We start from the raw sequence: 14,628 nt of genomic DNA, 5'->3' as shown, positions 1-14,628 counted from the left end.
TTTTTGTTTCAGTGTATTTTTTCAGAAAGCTCGTCTAATTTCCTACAAGTTTGTTTTTGACCACTTTTTGATACGACGCAACGGCTTCGAGATACAGTAATTTTTCAATTGCACAATACAACAAATTTTAAATACCTTACACCCTTCTCAAATGTTGTTTTCAAGTACTATTGGCTCCATATACACAAAAATGGCTTATATAGGTCTAGGATAACATGTCTACAAAGTTTCATTGAAATCGGAGAGGGTCGGGCGCAAAAGTACCAGAAAAATTCCTGATTTGAGCTGGAATTGCTCCATATCGTTGTATTTGAGCGTCTTTTTAGTTTCATTTGACCCAATGTCACCCCCTGTAAGGGGTAAAATCGGGTCAATTTTCAAACTATTTGCATTTGAGGTAGTGTTCATCAAAATCCCCCATATTTTGGGAATATGTTAGTAAACTATCTAAGAACAAATCTACGTTGAAATATTTTCGATGTTATTAAAATTGTTTTTGTTATTAAGAAATTACGATAGGTGTATCGTTTTTTGACCCATAGTCACCCCCACTGACGGTAGTAAAAGAAGTTCCAACGCATCTTCCAAAACTTGGATTTCATTAAAATAATATCTAACATCCCATTTTGCTTTGAAATTGCCGTGGCGAATATTTGATGGCGAACACAAAAACGCGTTGTTCTCGGAATACTTCATTTGGCATATAAGCCGAATCTTCAATTATGGTCAGTGTAGCAAAATCACCGGTAAGAAATCGATAAAAAAATCTGTTTTCTAGATTTTAAAATGTTTACACACAATTTTTGCATGGCCACCTACTTTTGTGCATCACCCTAACACAATTTACCAAACGCCAGGCAGCTGGTGAGAATATTGGTTTCCCGAAAATTGGCCCAATCAATTTGCAGTCAACGTTCGAGGAAGCAGAATTTTCAAGTTGAAAAGCGCAAATTTGTCTTCTGATTGCAAATTGGCGAAGCTTTTTCGGTGCCTCGTTTTTGCTTGCCATGCCTTGTTAGTACGCACCAAATGAAAACCAATATACCAGGAAAAAAAAAACATTACAAAATAGTCCTAATGATTCAAGGAGTGAATGTTTGATGATTTCGTTACAACACAAACAAGCAGCAAGGTAAAATCAGGTGTTAAACACTCGATAGCAGCGTGCTAATTTGCGCTGGCCATGGTTGAGAATCTCTCTATACCATAAGGTTGACCTTTGGAAGTCCGAGCCAACTTTATGGCACATTTATCATTCGCGATTAGGGCAGGTCGAATTTGGGGCGGCTTTTTATCGACAATTTCACCTCTCTCTCACACACACTCTTTATTTTCTTGTCGAGCTAGGCCCAGTGAAACCTATGATGATGGTGGTATCAAAAAATTCGGGTGCAAAACCGGCAGCCAACATTTTCATTCCATTCTATTATTATGTACGACTTTTTTCCCTTGGCTTGTGTGAAGGTGAGAAGTTTTGATTGTTTCGCCGCACGCCAAACTAAAAAAATATTACGAAATTTCTGCGCTAGACGGTTTTCATTTTTGTACGAGTCATGTTATACTCGAGCACAATAAACAATGCAAAGTGAGTTATAAATATTTTTTGCTTAGGAATAGTTCCGAACTGGGCGGAATTGCTGCTGATTGATTGTGCGTATGAAGAATGGGTGCTCCAAACGAACTTATCACAAGGTCACGCCGAGCAGTGCATTTGATTGTGCTGTCAAAGGATGAATAATTGAATTGGTGGTGGAGAATTTTATGCAATCAAAATATTTTTGTTTGTTTTTTTTTTTTGATCGATTTTTACATTGAAAATACGAATTTTAATTCTGTTCAACAGCGAGTATGACCTTTGTGCTCAAAACTTTTTTTATTCAACTTCTTGATTTATAAACATTAGAATGGTCTGTGAATGTGTTACGAGCATAACTTTTTTTTTGGTCTGATACCAGAATGAAAGCGTTACCTTGCTCGAATGCGGCCAAATTACAACATAAACTATAACTTTAACTTTCATGGCAACGTGTCGTAGTAGTTCGTTGGCATTTAGGAAAGTGCAATGCGACAGGGAAAAAAAACTTTATTGTTAGCTTAAACTATGGCGATTTTATCGTACACCATACGAATGTAGGGTTGTTCTAGCCTACTTCAATCCACTAAAGCCACCTTATCCCAAATGTTTGCTCCACAATTACAACCACTAACTGTGTGGAGCATAATTAAATTTTCCGAACCCCACGCTTTGCACCACCAACACCAAACCAAACCGAACCTAATGAAAACGTATCGAAGCCCCAAAATAGAACCCCAATAAACCCGCAATTGTTAGAGGCCTCCCAACTCCAGCGGGAGACGTCCTTCACTTGCCCAATGCTGTACTGCCGTCAAACCCTCGCCCAAAGGTCGACGGAAAATTCGGAACCCAGAGGTGTACAAAACTACCAAAAAAAAAGAGCAGAGGCCTTCAACATCAACATTTAACTTTGTGAAAGTGCCGCCATGGAGGAGGGAAAAAAACGGAAACAGCCAATACTAATTGTGATTCCGGCGCAAATAAAAATCGTAATATAATAAAATGTATTCAAAAACGACATCATCAAGGGGTGCAGTTTGGTTGGGGGAGCAGGGGAAACGGAAGAGTAGCGAGAGATATTATACGGGTGTTTGGGCGGGCTGTCACGTGGTCCGGGTGGGTTTAGTCGATTAATTTGTGATAAGAAGCAATTCTGCTTAGAAATTATTAAACTTTTCCAATTTTATCAGCAAAAAAAATCTTTTTGCTCTTCTTACTAAAGAAAGGTACGGGCTTTACTTTATGGCTGGACGTCATTTTCATCTTTGTAAATATTACGATTCAGCATGAATTTTTATCGGAAAAATCGTCGAAAAATCACACTGCATCGATTTTCGACGCTTCGTCGTCAAGTTGTCAAGTTGAGCTTCGAATACTGGCGCATATATTTTGTGGCTCGACTTATACTCGTTTTGTAGTAGCCTGTCTACCGATGTTTCCTACAACATGTAAGATATCGTAGCTTTTCGGTTTATTTGCCCTGTCCGTTTTTGCATAACTGTCCAATGTTTATGTAAAAACTTTTGTGACATAGGACATTCATCCGGCTACAAACAATTTGTTTCCCGTGTGCTCGTAAAATCGCCTAAAAGTAGACTGTTATTTAACAGAGTTCATTGGATTCCAATAGGAGCTTTCTAAGCTTTTCATCGTTTATATCGTTTTCAAAGTTTTCAATGCTGGCGACGCCAATGGCTTTCTACCTAAGGTACTCGCGATTGAGGGTGTAGTGGTGCGGTTGTAAAAATAGCTATCTCTGACTCAGTCACTTTCGTAGAAGCTTAACGGCTAGCTTCCCTGCACCGTGTGGCACACGCGGTTCACATATACCGTAAAACGGGGTGACTTTGATAGCCGGGGTGACTTTGATAGGATTGAGATTTTTCCGCAAAATGAAGAATACAAATTAAATGCGTACGGAATGGTTAAGAATCCTACTTACCGTGGTAGAGAAGGGCTCAAAGTACCTCAAGAAGAACTTTTCATAACATTTTGAAAAGTTTAAAAAGTTATTTAACTATTATTAAGAAAATGTTGATGAAAGGCATTATTTCAAAATTCTCAAAGTGTCATGATTTTCTCAATGAACATGATATCAAATCGGAAAATGGAATGCATTTTCGGATTCTCAAGACAATTTACCACTAGGAGAAGGTAAAATAAGAATGTAAATATTAAATAATATGTGTTTTGAAACAAAATTCGAAAAAATCTCTGAATTTATAGGCAATTACAGTTGAACAAATTTCATATAAAATGTGAAAACTTGTGATTCGTGCTTCGAATTCAGTTAAAAATGCAATATTAATCGATAATTTCATAAACAAAACTAGTATTAACGAATAGCATCCAAAATTCCGACTTTTTAAAACTTTTACCCAAAATATTTATGTATTTTGTTAAAAGACATATTAACTTAGTTACCTAAATATAAACATTGATTTTTTTCTTAAAAACTATATCAGCAACCTTAGTGAAGGTACATTTAACGTAAAAATAAAGTTTGAACACCATTAATCTGATTTAAACAAGAAAAACTATGACTATCAAAGTCACCCCGGAATTTCAAATAAGAATTTTTAACGTAACTATTTTTCTAAACATTATAGAAAAAAACTTTTTTACAAAAATAGTGCATGGACTTTGTGTGGCCAGCCCCAGTACATGTTTTATCTTGAGAAAAACCTAACCAGTTGGAAAATATTCGAAAAATAAATTGAAATCCTATCAAAGTCACCCCGGTTTACGGTACCTCGGTTTTTCTTGGCGCCTGCTTTGTTCAGTACGATGGTACGATGAAGCAAAGTACCAACACACAAAAGGGCTCGTACCGAAGCTAGAAAACCAAAACCGCGGTGTGCGTTGTCACTGGCGCATGGGAAGCTTGCTATGATCGCGTTTGTCATAAACGCTTGTTTGATTAGGAATATGTACGATTAAAAATATGCTTTTAATGAAAATTGCGCTTTTTATTTCTTTTGGAAAACATATCATTTATAATACTTTGCTATCATTCTAAGACTTTCTTTTGTGCTGACGTTATAAATAAATTAAATGTTATGAATTAAAAAAAGTTCTACCTTTGTTATATTCTTTAGTAAGAAAGAACAAATTTGGTACGTAAATATTCGAAAATCTGTATCTTTTGAAGGAATTTTCTGATCGGTTTGGTGTTTGCGGTAAAGTTGTAGGTATTGATGAGGATTAATGAAAAAAAAATGGGGCCAGCCATAGCCATAGAAAAGTATGGGTAAAATTTTGCCGCCGTTATGAACGTTTCGAAAAAAATGATTTATTTTGAATCAAGACTAACATTTCATAAAGGCCATAAATTCAACAATACACTCAATTGAACCCTTAGTCTTGATTTCAAAATATATTTTCTAAAAAAAGATCATACAATTTTACATTTTTTTTCAATAAGGCACCGCCATATTGAAAACACGACTAGGAGTTTTAAAAGCAGTTTCAAAGAAAATCAAGTTATGTGTTTTACAGAAGATAAACATAACGATAGCAAGTAATCTGTCGAGTTCAGAAATTGGTTTAAGTTGAACAGAAGTTGTCTAAGAACTCTCGTCCCGTTTCACCTTAAAAAACTTCAATTTGCTTATTACTTTTTCTTTCATTCGCTGTTTTTCTGCAACGCTCAAGAGCTGCGATTTTGTGTCCCCTGAAACATATTTAAAAAAATCAAAAATATACAAAACAGGTTTTGTTAAATTTAATTTTTGTGGAAAAAAGATGAACATGGGCACGAGTCATTGGCCACCAACGGCGCCCGCCATGTCAATTTGTAGATCTCGAGGGGATGGGACGGGAATGTTAGTTAGCACAGGTTGCTACCAAGGGTGGGTTCTATACGATATCCACACCCCCGCGTGTGCCGGAAAACTACTTCTACTTGGGATTTTGTTAATGGGGAAGGGTAATGATTCATCTTAGAGGATGATGATGTGGCCAAATAATAAATGAATTTATTTATTTTTTGTGAAATAAGTTAAATAACAAGTCGGCATCCATTTATTCCCAATAAATCTTTTTTTTCTGAATAGTCTTACAACTTTGCCTAAGACACCAAATCACCGATCACAAAATTCCTTTTAATATACAGATTTATGTATCATTTTCGTATGGAGGTAAATCAATGACACAAAATAACTTCTTTGGTCATAGGGATGGCGTCCTTCCATCTTGAGCCAAATAAAAGAATAAAAAAAGGAAGTTGTAAATTCTTTAAAAAAAATAGGTTTTAAAAAATACCCAACACATTTTTCACATTTTTTTTTGACAAGCTTATGCACTCTGATTTTTGTAATATGATCAAGAGGACAAAAAATGTCAAATTTTGCTCTGTAGGGTCTGAAGAACAAGCTGGTTATGGACAAGTGAGTAGATCTATACGATTTCATAAATCGACTTTTCTTTATATTTTTTGATTTGGATGAAACTTTGTACATAATTTCCCTAGGTCAACATCAGCAATTTTGCATAATTAGTTTTGCATTATTTTTATAAAAATATCTAAAATGTGGTAAAAAAAAGGCTAGTGGGATCTCTACAATCACTTAACTTAGAATAGTTAAATTACTTTGATATAGAAACTTTCTGAAAAGGTCTACAAATAAATAAGTTTCCTCATTTCATTTTCAGACCAATTTAAAAAAAATAATTGCATTGCAGAAAAATTAAAAGAAATCCATCATTTTGTATGATATGACAATTGAAAAAAAAAAAACCTAAATTATTTTTAAAACTCACCCGGTTTCAAGATTCATATATTTTCATGAAATATTTTCTTTAAAACGTATTTCTGAGCAAAGATTGAAAATGATTTTCTTTTTTTTGTGAAACTTTTTCCTTTTGTCCATTCTCGAATGACGAAACGGCGTACTTTTCATCGCAAAAAATAACAATGCAGACAAGTTCAATTTTCAACACTTGGATCGTAAAAACTGATTCTTGACGGCAAATAACATTCAAGCTGGGACTCAAACGTTTCACAGAAAAAAAAACCATTTCGAAGAATGTTTTATAAAAATGCAAAATTTGTTGTGCTAAGTTGACTAGCATTTAATTTTTTTCAAAGCTGAGAAAATTCTCTATATTTTGCTTTTTTGAACTTTGTTGATACGGCCCTTAGTTGCTGAGATATTGCCATGCAAAGGTTTAAAACCAGGAAAATTGATGTTTTCGATATCTCAGCAACTTATGGTCCGATTTTCAATGTTAAAATATGAAACATTCGTAAAATTTTCCGATCTTTTCGAAAACAATATTTTCAAAAAAAAAATCAAGACTTACATTTCAAAAGGGCGTAATATTGAATGTTTAAAATTTTTGAAAATATTTTTTTCGGAAAGATCGGAAAATTTCACGAATGTTTCATATTTTAACATTGTAAATCGGACCATTAGTTGCTGAGAAATCGACGTTAGAAAATGGTGGGTTGTTTGGGTGAGACTTGGAAAACATTAATTTGCATGTTTTTAAACATTTGTATGGTAATATCTCAGCAACAAAGGGTCGTTTCAACAAAGTTCAAAAAAGCAAAATATAGAGAATTTTCTCAGCTTTTCAAAAATATTTTTTTCAAAGGTGGGCAAACATGGGCACTAATTTAAAAAAAAGAAAAACTGTGACTATTTTCAAAAAAGGTAACCTAAAAATGGCTATAACTTTAAAAACGGTGCCATGCACGAAAAAAAATAAAAATAGTGTTTTTTTAATCAAATTTAAGTGACAAAAAGTGAAATTAACAATCACCATTTTTTTACCGTGCATCATTTTTTTCAGTATTATTCTTATCCATAACTTTGCCGAAGACACCAAATCGATCAAAAAATTCCTTCAAAAGATACAAATTTATGAAATTTCATATATAAAATTCGCCAAATTTGTATAGAAAATTATATGGACAAACTAATAATGCAAAATGGCTTCTTTGGGCATACCGAAGGCACCAGAAAAGTTTCAGCCAAATTAAAAAATACAAAAAAAATGGATTGACCGAAATCTCAGAAAATTGCTCTATTTTTAACTGCCAAAATTTACAGATAAGTGAGACAACTTTCAGAAATTTTACATTTTACATGTATGTAACTTGAAATAGTATTAATAATCGGCAATTTAAGTTACGAATTTTTATAAACACAATCAATTATCAATTCTATAATTAATTTTGGTTGAGATTAATTGCACAAAGCCCACCCTTCCAATGAAAACAACAACACATTCCATTTTTATTTTTACTTTTTTCGGAGTTCGCAATCCACCACGCGGCGGTGGCGGTGTCCGCGAGGATCGATGCCGAAGGACCGAAACTGGAGGCCAGCCAGGTGGTGGCTGCTATGGAAGCGAAATCGCACACCAAAACAACTGCCTAGCGTCCGGTGAGCCGGATATCGACTCGTCTCTTCAACAACAACTAGCAACTAGCCGACGGCGGACCAAAAAAGGCGAATCTAAAAAACGTTTGAAGCCCAGTGCGAATCTCGCGGCGAATGTTTGTGTGTGTGTGTGTGTTTCCGGAATAGATAAAAGAAGGATCTAATTTTGCTCCTGGCAATTCCACCGTCTCTGAGCCGTAAAGTGTTGCACTAATGCCCTAGTACTACCGAGAAAAAAAAAACCCTTTCCGGTCATAATTTTATCTCTCGATGGAGGAATAAAACGTCGCATTTTATTGTGTATTCTTTTTCTTGGTTGTGATTGGATTTGCTGCTGCTGCAGGCTGGTTTTTTGCTTGTGTGAGCAAACATTGCCATATCGATGATACCGGAAGCGATTCGAAAGGATCTTGGCCGTTTATCTGTGATTGCGACTGTAGATAAAGTTTATTGATACAGCTCAATAAGGTAAGTGGTTCTCCTTTTAATATTTATATTTCTTGTACCATTTTTCAAATTCCTTTTGGCCCTTTATCTTAAATAAAGTTCAAGATAATTTAAGGTAACACTTGGCAGCAGCTTAAAAAAAATCGTAAACTAATTTCATTCATTCAAACATTAAAAATTCAAGAAACAAACAATCAGACAAGCATTTTTACATATCAATTTATAAAATTTTAATAAGAGTTACACTGAAACTACGATGGCTTGACATCGATTGTTGTCAAACCATCGGAGTACCCTTTTTTAGTTTGACACCCTCTTTCCGCGGAGATCACACACACTACTAAACGTTTATTTTGATAGTGGGAGTAAACTTCGTATAAAAATGACAGTTCCAACGGGTTCAAACTAAAAAGTGTCAAACGAAAAAGTCCAATCACTGGTGGTTCAGTGTAATAAATTTCTAGGAATGGTTTGATTTTTTTCAAATATTTTTTTTATAAAAGACGTTACTTTATCCACCAGAAGGTGGTTGCTGCCTTCCTCCTAAAAGCCTTGCAACCACACACTACGAAAGCTTTGGCTAACGCTTACTTAGTAAACTATACATGTTTATCCAAGTCATGGTTTTTCTTGTTAAAATCAGATTTGAGGTGTTCAAATTTTATTTTTACGTCAAATGTACCATCACTAAAGTTGTTGATATAGTTTTAAAGAAAAAAAAATCAATGTTAATATTTAATTGACAAAGTTTATGAGCTTTTTACATAAAATTGTTAATAGTCAGAATTTTTCCTGAAATCCGTTAAAACTAGTTGTGTTTATAAAATTATCGGTTCATATAACATATAACTGAATTTAAAACACCAATGAAAATTTTTCTCATTCTATATGAGCTGAACCCGACACATTTTGTCTTGTCTTTTTTCGTTTGTTGACGTTCTAAGATTGTTTGCTTTTTCAGCCTCCTGTGATCAAAATTTGATTTTACGCAGCTTTTCCCATACAATCTGCAGATTTTCCGGAATCAGTTCCAGAGTGGCCAAAGTTGTCACTTTTTGGCATAAGAGCCATCCTTGGACTTATACGAAGCCAACGCAACAAAGAGCACCTCGATCCGACGCTCCGTATTGAACTGATTCGCGTTCGAACAAAACCAGCCCTGTGGCACCACTGTAAATGTCTAGAACGTTTGACAGTCACCAAAACCTCGAAGAGCCCACCCATTAGTCTGTGTGAAGAGGCCACCATAAACAAAGCTTTGGATGAATTAGTATCGGTGTCTTCTGATTGTTTACATCAAAATAGGGAAATGGCGAACGCGAAAGAAGTTAACCAAAAATAATATTTTGGTGTAAATTTATTGCAAAAGTTCGGTTTAAGTCAGGCCTGCCCAACGTCCGGCCCGCGGGCCGGATCCGGCCCGTGAAGCCATTTCATCCGGCCCGCGACGGCTTTTCAACAAAATATTATATTAATTATTTTTTCAAAATAAAAAAATAAGATTCACATAAAATTTTTGCACATTAAAAAAATTAAATAGGAACTTTTTGTTGTTTTTGCAATAAAATTTTGCTATTTCAACGATTTTTTTTAAATTTTACCTTTGTACTTTTTAAATTTTGGTTTGAAATTCAAACATTTTTTATGTTGTAATTTAATTCTTATTATTTTTTATTGATATTTTCAGAATCAATTATCAAACTGATAAACTGAGCAAGAAAACAAAATTATCCATTTTGTAAAATATATGAAAAATTAGATTGTTAAATAAATATTTTTTTCTGAGCTTACTTCGAATTGAAATTTTATTATTTTGAGGAACTTGATTAAAATTTATTTTTGAATAAATGAATAAGCAAAAAAATAGTGCATTTTTCAGAACAACTTTACAGTGTTAAAGTTTTGGTTGAAATAAAAATTTTAAAACGCGAATGAATATATGAATTACTGAATGAATGAAAATAAAAATCACTGCACAAAAGGTATTTTTTTTGTAAAGAAGATTTGGATACATATTTTAATTAAATAAATTTTATCATGTCTTACTGATTTTTTTAATATATTGGTGTGTTGAGGAAGTTGAACTATAAGTACAATACAATTTTAAACAAAAACAAATATAAAAATATAATATATATATATTTTTTTAAGATATCTTTGTTTATCTTTCTTATAATCAAGATTTATGAATCTTAATTGCAATACATGTTTTTTTTTTTTACTTTAAAATAACTTGATAAAAATCGTTTGATGAAAAAAGAATTGTTGATTTTTTCCAACTTTAATTAAACATAGTTCCGGCCCGCCACAGCTTCAGAAAAATCAAATCTGGCCCGCAGGGCAAAAAGGTTGGGCACCCCTGGTTTAAGTGGTCACGCGAGTGGTCGTGTTTATCTCGGGCAGATTTCCGGACATATAATGTGTGTGTATGAGGCCAGAGTCGAAGGAGCTCTTGAATCGGATGGCGGGATGAGCAGCCGGCGAAGCAGGATTAGTTTTAACCAATTTAAAGCAAAAATCCGATTCAACCGGGAAAATCTGGGACCGGAGATCGAAAGTTTCTTTAAATCCACTCGGAATTAACATACTTTAAAGAGTTTTGGACATGCAGCAAGTGTAACATGTGAAAAAGAACATAATTTAGTTTATTTTTCAAAATCTGACAGAAGACACCTTGGGTTCTTCTTAGTTTTCTTCATGTTCGTCATCGAATATTTTGGTTTCAGAAACATGGCGGCCGGCAGTGACAGAGGGCTGAACAAGCCCGTCAAAAGCTTTTATACGCACACCAATTTTTTTTACTGAATTTTAGTAAAGTTTTACTGAAATTTCAGTAAACGATTCAGTAATTTAGATTTTACTGAATTCTCGGAATTCTCAGTTGACTGATATTTGTCACTTTGACAGATGATTTACTGATTTCAGTAACATGGTTGTCAAAACAACTGAAATTTCAGCAAAAGAAACGTCAAATTATTTTGTTGAAAATTCAGTAATTTTCTTGAGGCAATTTGACATATCATTTGCTGAAGATTCAGCAATCGTTGCTGGTATTTCAGTTATCAAAATTTGATTTTGCTTGTCATTGAAAATGTTTCCAGTACTGCTATTTATACATTTATTTCATCAATCGTCCAAACCTAAACAACAGGTGGTTAGCATCGAGGCATTTATTATTACCATTTTTTCTTACCTTGGTTTCTGAAGATCACAATACAAAATAAAAAAAAACACATGTGTTGCAACATGTTTGAAAGAGGATTTTCTCTCGGCAGCATCCAAACAATAAGTCATAAGTGACATTTCAGTTTGACAGATATGCAGTTACTGATTTTTCAGCAATGTTTTGGTTCATTCAGCAAATGTTATGATTACTGAATCGCATTCAGTAAATTATTTTATTGAAATGGCAATCCAAAATTTGCTGTGTACCGTAATCTGGGGCGAATCGGGACTACAGTCTGAATAGGGACAGCAGTTTTTAAGAGCACTTAAAGCTTTTAAATTTGGAAATGGATGTACACATTTTGTTGATCTGAGTGTGTTCTAACCGAAACCAACCAGAAAAATCAATATATTGTGCTCCAACATGGTTAAAACTGCTGTCCCAATTCGCCCCATGTGTCCCGATTGACCCCAGTTTACGGTATACAGTAGTTGTTGTTTAACTGGGCTGCTTTTAACTGGGCGTTCGATAACTGGGCCGTAGCCCAGTTAAAAAGCAGACAAACATCAAAAAACCAAAACAAACCGAAATGACCGAGGGGCTAATGGATGCAAAAATCATGAGCAATAAATAAAAAAACTTTTTTCAAAATGTTATTTGATTTCAAGTCACAATTTAAAAAATAAAAAAGGAAGCATTGTAAATAAATTTGAGTGCCTTTTATTTTTATATTTCATCAGGAAAGTATTAGGCATCGGTGGTCCCCTCGTTATGTTTTGTTCAGCCCAGTTAACGAGCAGCATTTGGGCTACGTTCTCAGGCCAGTTACCGAACAAGTACTGTATAGATTTGTTTTTCTGAAAATGCCTGTAGATTTTAAGATTTTTTTTGAATTATGTTTCAAAAACACATAATACTTGATATTTACTAACTTATTTTACCTTTTCCCAGAAGATCATTGTCCGAGGAATCCGGGAATACATTCCGTTTTACAATTCAAAATCATGTTCATTGAGAAAATCATGACACTTTGAGAAGATTAAAATAATATTTTTAATCAACATTTTCTTGATTATAGTTAACTGACTTTTTGAACTTTTCAAAATTTTATGAACTTTGAGCACTTCTCTACCAAGGTCAGTATGATTCCATACCATTCCGTACGTATTTAATTTGTAATCTTCATTTTGTGGAAAAATCTCAAACTTATCAAAGTCACCCCGTTTTACGGTATTGTGAATTTTCATGTATGATCCCGAAAATTTGCATCCAGAATGGGTTCTAAAATAATGTCGATGATGCAAGAGAGCATGGCAAATTTACGTCGCTCTTGTAATGACCGGTTCACCGGTTGAGCATTTGAATTTCTAATATGAAGGAAGAATTAAAATATGTTTATTGATATATTTGAACTAACGCGCCAACTCGTCTTGGAATCATGAAACAACCAAACGCATTTGTATCACCTTTTCACTTGACTTGCAACTCAAGATTTCTGGTTGTGTAGAAACATCTTTTGTTATTGTGGTTTTGTTGAGCGTTTTAGCAGAATGCATTACTGTGCATACAAAGAGACGAGTTGTTCTTTTACTGTATATTTTAATATCTTGACATTTACGTATTTCGTGTACTATTTGCAGACTTCATCAGTGTTCTGTTCTGCAAGTTCTGCATAATTTCGTCAGCATTTTCGATTTGACTATCAATAGCAACATTATTGTTCAAATTGCATGGTTCTTCGCGATAGAACTACTTTGGTGTTTTAAGCTAATTTTACATTTAAACATTTTAAGCAATTTTCCTAAGTGTCTGGCAATTGTTCAATAATCTGTCCAGTGTACTTACCTGAATCTCAAGTAAAATTTCCTGCTTCTTCCGCCGCAGCTCTATGAGCAACTTTTGCTGATCTGGAGTGAGCTCTAAAAAGTTAAGAAAAATACAATTTGTATTCGTTCCTTCACAGATGATTCCACGAAAACTGCGATGATGCTCTGCCTTTTTTTCCCAAGAAAAACGTTGACTTGTACTATAGCACTAACCAGCTGTCGATTTGTGATCTTTCCCCAAACGAATCGAACCTCTAGAATTGACTAAATTTAAACCGCAAATGTGCGCGCGCCGTCAACGCACGCACGGTGCTTCTTCCGCTCCACAAAAGTTAATTCAATTCGGGAGGGGAAAAGAAAAACAAACCCCGCGCACCCTGAACCTCTTCCCTGCTGGTGCCACCATTAGTTTGAAGCTCTGGGGCTGACCATATTTATTATTGTTTATTGGGGAAACGATGTTTTACTTGCGTTTGCTTTCTTCCCGCTGCGCGTGTTCCGTTCCGTTTAAGGGATGTGAATTAACTGTAGTTTTGCGACGCTTTTGGGGACGGGTCCGCTTTTTTTTTGGAGGGGGTGGGACAAGTGCCACGATTCAATTGGGGACAATTGCAGCATTGACAACTGCTAGAACTTATGCCAACATAAACTAGTCATCTTTGAAACCTCATAATTTTGTATGAATCATAACAAAATGTTTTGGTGGCCATTCTTCCGATAGGGCACCTACGGAAATCCCACGAAAGTGTCTCAAACAAAAGACCTAATTTTGTGTTTTCACGACGCCACCTCAACAGTTCCACTTCCTCCTCAATAGCGACCCAATTGCAACCAATTCCCACCGGGAACCCACTCCCCCAGGTCAGGCCAGGCCAGGAGTTGGGTTGGGCAGAGCACCAGCAAAACAAGCAAAAACACCGAAGGGGCTCCATTATTTATTACCAGGGAAATTTTCGCTGTTGTGCTGCGAAATGTTGGACATTGTGGCGTACGAGTTTTCCATCGTGTTCACCATAGCTTCGTCACCACCACGAAATTCACATTAAAACGCACTAATTAATGCACACACGCACTCGCACGGCAGCAACAGCTTCTTTTTTTTATTTTGGTTTCCCAATCACAAATCGCACAAAATACACAAAAATCTCGCGACGACGACGACGACGATTTCTAACACCATTCCATTTTGCGCACCTTCTCCCTTGATTCGTTTATTATTGGTTT

The sequence above is a fragment of the Culex quinquefasciatus genome, chromosome 2 (genome assembly GCF_015732765.1).
Source record: "Culex quinquefasciatus strain JHB chromosome 2, VPISU_Cqui_1.0_pri_paternal, whole genome shotgun sequence".
NCBI lineage: Eukaryota > Metazoa > Arthropoda > Insecta > Diptera > Culicidae > Culex > Culex quinquefasciatus.
The sequence above is the reverse complement of the archived record's forward strand: the minus strand, read 5'-3'. Positions refer to the sequence as shown.